We start from the raw sequence: 5,389 nt of genomic DNA, 5'->3' as shown, positions 1-5,389 counted from the left end.
CCTGATTCTCATACCAGATGAGGTACGTAGGCAGGAGACCGTGCGAGGTCTCTCCGGGCGCCCTTTTCTTTTTCCACCTTTTGTCTTCAACCCTTCTGTGCGTGTTGTTGTGTGCTTGGAAGCTGATGTAAGTCCATCGAGTGGCATTCGGGTTCCAGTGTGGGTTTGTTTTGGGTTCGGATGCTGACGTAAGTCCAGTGATTGGCAGTCGGGCTCCACGTTTGCCTCTTTGTTTTGTTTTGGTTCGGATGCTGATGTAAGTCCAGTGATTGGCAGTCAGGCTCCACGTTTGCCTGTGTTTGTTTGTGTGCGTGTTAGCCGAACTACGACAACTCTGATTCTCATGTTCAGATGAGATATGTAGGCACAAGATGTGATGTCTTGCCGAGTTTGACTAACGACTAACAACTAATCTTTGTTTGCTTTCGCCCTCGTTGCGATCCCTTCTCTCGCCCTCGTTGCGATCGAGATCTTCCCTTTCTCTTGCCCTAGTTGCAATCGAGACTTTTGTTCCCGTAGTTAGTTGAACTACGTTTTGCTCTGATTCTCATTCCCGATGAGATACGTAGGCATAAGACGCGATGTCTTAGCGAGCACACTTATCCTTAAACCTTAGGTAGCCGAGCTACGAAGACTCTGATTCTCATATTCAGATGAGATACGTATGCAATGGATGCGACATCCGTGCGAGTCATTTTCTTTGACCCTTGCTTTTAGTAAATAGTACATTAGATAAACATACACCCTTTAGACGAGAAACAAACAAGAGTGGATCCCGTAGAGTACTACGGATGCGTAGGGGTGCTAATACCTTCCCTTCGCATAATCGACTCCCGAACCCAAGATTTGGTTGCGAGACCTTGTCTTTTCCTTTCCTTTCTCCAGGTTTACTTCGAGCGTTTCCTTTCCCTCCTTTGGGATAAATAACGCACGGTGGCGACTCTCCTGTCATCTTTTTCTTTCGCCGGTTGTTTTTTCGCACCACCGTATTTTTCGGGTTGCGACAGCTGGCGACTCTGCTGGGGATCGAACCCAGAATCTCTGGTTTCCCTAAGCGAGTCCCTCCTAGATTTTGTAGGTTTCTTGTTTATTGGGTGTTTATTCTTTTGTACAGTTATTTATTTTCAGCATTTACCTGCTTTACCTTATTGCATTCATGTACATATGTTTGCTGTATCTGCTGCCGTTTATCTGTTTGTTGGGGTGGGGTGTTCTATGAGAGGTAAGCCCATTACCCAGGCTTGAGTGTACACACAGATTTTAGAGTGGATGTTCATGAGGCTTGCGTGGCATGTTGCTACGTTAAGTCGTTCGTGAAGAACCACACCTAGACGAGGTTTCTCTTGGATATATTATGTCCTACGGATGTTCCGTAACGACATGATGTTCCTCTAGAAATTGTCGACTCTGGTGACCATTTTCCGAGAACTCAGTCGAGGCCTCTCCTCCGAGACGTGATTATGTTAGCTCTGGTGGGCGCATTCTCGCTGATCAATCCAAGGACCCCGAGACTGGGAACTTGCTTTAGGATGTCCTGTTGAGGGGAGTCAGCTGAGGTTTTTTATCCCGTATTAATGCCAAACCTTCAGTGGTAAACGTATTATTCTCGACTGAAGGGCTGAAGCTGACAAACTTCTGTTCTTAGAACCTACCAGTGAGGGGCGGGCTAAATTCAGGAAACCTTAACCTCCAACCAACCTGGTTTTCTGGAGCAGGGCTTTGATCTTATATTATATCCCTCAGTGGGTTTCTCTTCAGACAGTGCAATCTGACAGATGTTCAAGCAGATACAGCAATCCTGATTGACGCGTCACTGCATTACATTCACATCATCACATCATTTGCATTCATATCATTTAACACATGTTTATCCATTTCTAGTGGGGTTTACATCTTCTTCTTGATTCCGGTCGGGGTTTTTGTGGTTCTCTTAAGATGGATATTGGCAGAAAGAGACTCGTCGCCTACAAGTTTCCGGTGGTCTGTCTGGAGCCCATTCAACAGTTAATGAAGTTAATGGATCCTGGTTCTCTAGAAGGATTCCGAGAGGATTACGGTTTGATTCTAAGTTTCGTCACGATTCTTTCCAAAGATCAACATGATGCTCTCTTCACACTGCTGCAGTTCTATGACCCTCCATTGAGGTGCTTCACATTCCCGGATTATGTTTTGGTCCCTACTTTGGAGGAGATTGCCAGTTTTCTCAGAGTTCCCATCAAGTCACAGTTGCTATTCTACAGCTCGGAGTGTCTGCCCGATCTCAGCATGGTTGCTTCAACCACATATTTGAGGGAATCAGTCTTGAAGGCTAATATGTGTCAGAAGGGAGAAGTTAATGGTTTTCATCTGAGTTTCTTACTGGGAGAAGCAAAGAAGAAACTGGAAGATGGTGACCAGAGGGGTTTCAATGCTGTGCTGGCTCTTTGTGTGTATGGGATTGTCCTGTTCCCTAATGTTGCAAAATTTGTGGACATAGACGTCGTACGCCTCTTTGTATTGGGAAATTTGGTGCCGACCTTGCTAGGGGATTTCTTTCATTCAATGCATCACAGGAATGAGAATAGAAAAGGAGGATTGGTGAATTGTTGTGCGCCTTTGTTTTATAAGTGGTTCAGTTCTCACCTACCCAAATCAGGAGCGTTCGTTGATGTCGAGGACTCGTTGAGTTGGTCGAAGAGATTGATGGGGTTGAGAGCTGAAGATATTTCTTGGTGGTCTGACCGGAGCTTGCTTCGGGCGGATATTATTCACAGTTGCGGGAGCTTCCCAAATGTACCGTTGGTAGGAAGAAGAGGAGGAATCAACTATAATCCTTCTCTAGCAGTCAGACAGTTCGGATATGCTTTAAGGACTCCGCCTTTGGAAAAGGATGTGGAAGAATCTCTGTTTTTCCATTCTTCGCTTGATTTGACTGTATCCCGTAAGGCAGCAGAGGCCTGGCTCAAGGTGATCAAGAGAGGAAGAACTGTGCTTGGAAAAGGAGATTGTAGAACTTACCCTCAGTATGGAGAGTGGCTTCAAGGAAGAGTCGAAGAGTTGGGTCTGCCGTTTCCTATAGAAGAACCTCTGTATCCACCCACTCCTGCGCAGTCAACAATGGTGAGCCGAGAGGAGTATGACAAATTGAAGAAAGCCATGGAGGAGCTTCAAATTGAAAACTCGGAGTTAAGTGTAAAGTTGCAAGACTATATGCATCAATTTCATGAGGCAGAATATCAGAAGAGGGAAGCCGTCAGATTGCAAGAGGGAGCAGAAAGGAAATTAGCTGTGGAGGTGGACTTCTTCAGGAAGACAGACAAGGCCTTGGGATCATCCAGTTCTGAGTTGAAGCGAGTCAAGCAATAATTAATGGATGCTCATGATAAATTAGCTGGGTGGCAAGAGCGATGGGATGCATTTTCAACTTCTCGGAAGGAAAAGGAGGAGGAGATGGTGACCGAACTGACTGGACAGATGGAGAAATTGAAGACTTCGCTGAAGGAGAAGAACAATGAGCTTCTGTGTGCCCGCTCTACCAATGGTTACGTCACCGATCAACTCAATGAGGCTCGAGGACAGATTGAAGAGCTCAAGGTGTTGGCAGGTTTGAAGAAATCCAGACTTGAAGAGGTATTCGGAGAAGATGATGGGAATTACTACAGAGAGCACATCAACGAACTGGATGGGATCATTCACAAGAGGAATCTACTTATCCGGCGTTTGACAGAATCTCCAGATCATCCCGACACGATAGCATTACTGGCTGAAGTGAGGAGCAGTCCTTATGGTTTGTATACAGGAGGCTGAGTCCTGATTCTTGTTCCTCCCTTTACTTTTGCTTTATTGTTGTGTAATGATGATCCACAGGCTTGTTGTGGAAATCCTCTTTTGATGTACTATCGACTAAGGCCATTCTCTTTGATTTTATCTATATGAAGACCTTCTCTCTATTGCATCTTGATCTCCGAAGTTTATGGCTCGATTTTCTCGTGAGACTGGAATCAAGGGGGTAGAATACCTTTTTGAAGTGATAAACATGTCATTGCATTAACATTTCATTTTTGCATATTCTTGCATAACAGGTGTCGCCGCGGTGTTCTCATATTATTTGGTGTTCCATCAGCAGGATAGCCGATTCAGGAATTCACCGGTACGGTACCCGCAGAAACCAGCAAAGAGCAATGGAGAATCTACAAGCAGAGCTCGCAGAGATGAGGGTCCGCATGAACCAGTTCATGGACGTGGTCCAGGGAGTAGCGCAGGGACAACAAGAGATTAGACAAATGATACAAAGGAATCCTGCAACTACTCAACCAGAGGTCGTGACTGATCCTCCAATTGGAGAGGTTAATGGGCCGACGCCTATCCCAATCCCACATAACAACCCCGATCAACAACCTATTCACGATGATCAGGATGATCAGTTCCTGCTGCCAGAAGACTTTGGCATGGGCCATGCCATGGATCCCATGTTCAGGAGACTAGAGGAGAGGCTGAAGGCGGTAGAAGGACAAAATCCCCTGGGGGTAGATGTTTCTGACTTAGGATTGGTCCCAGGCGTGAGGGTCCCACCAAAGTTCAAAGTCCCAATCTTCGACAAGTACAATGGTAGCTCTTGCCCGAAGACCCATGTGCAAGCCTACTTTCGAAAGATGGTTGCATACTCTGATGACGAGAAGCTACTTATGTACTTCTTCCAGGACAGCCTAGCCGGGGCATCCCTGGAATGGTACATGAGGTTGGATAGAGCCCATATCCGTTGCTGGAGGGATTTGGCGGAAGCTTTTGTGAAGCAATACCAGTATAATGCAGACATGGCCCCAGATAGAACTCAACTCCGGAACCTGTCTCTCAAAAGCAATGAGTGCTTCAGAGAATACGCTCAACGCTGGAGGGAGACAGCTTCCCGTGTTCAACCTCCCATGTTGGAAAAGGAAATGGCCAACATGTTCATGAATACGTTGCCTGGACCTTATCTGGAGCGTCTGGTGGGTTGCAATGCCTCCAACTTCGCTGATGTGGTCGCTACCGGAGAGAGGGTAGAGAATTACCTGAAGACCTACAAGAGCCACAATGGAGGTGGATCTTCATCTGGGGTAAAGAAGCCATTTATGGGAGGACAGAAGCAGAGGGAAGAGGGTGTGAATTCTGCGTCTTCATATCAAAACAGGAGGAATAATTTTCAAAACTATCATCAGCAACCGTATGTTGCGGCTGTGACTATTCCGGCTGCAGCACCACTACAACAACAACAACAACCACAGCGTCAACAGAATCAATACCAACAACAGCAACCACAACGTCAGCAAGCTCAGTATCAACAACAACAACAACCAAGTAACAGACCCACCTATCAACAGAGGCAGGGGATGATGGACCGGCGTTTCGACACTCTTCCAATGTCGTGCGC

The sequence above is a fragment of the Lathyrus oleraceus genome, chromosome 7, assembly GCF_024323335.1.
Source record: "Lathyrus oleraceus cultivar Zhongwan6 chromosome 7, CAAS_Psat_ZW6_1.0, whole genome shotgun sequence".
NCBI lineage: Eukaryota > Viridiplantae > Streptophyta > Magnoliopsida > Fabales > Fabaceae > Lathyrus > Lathyrus oleraceus.
Note: the sequence above shows the minus strand (reverse complement) of the source record.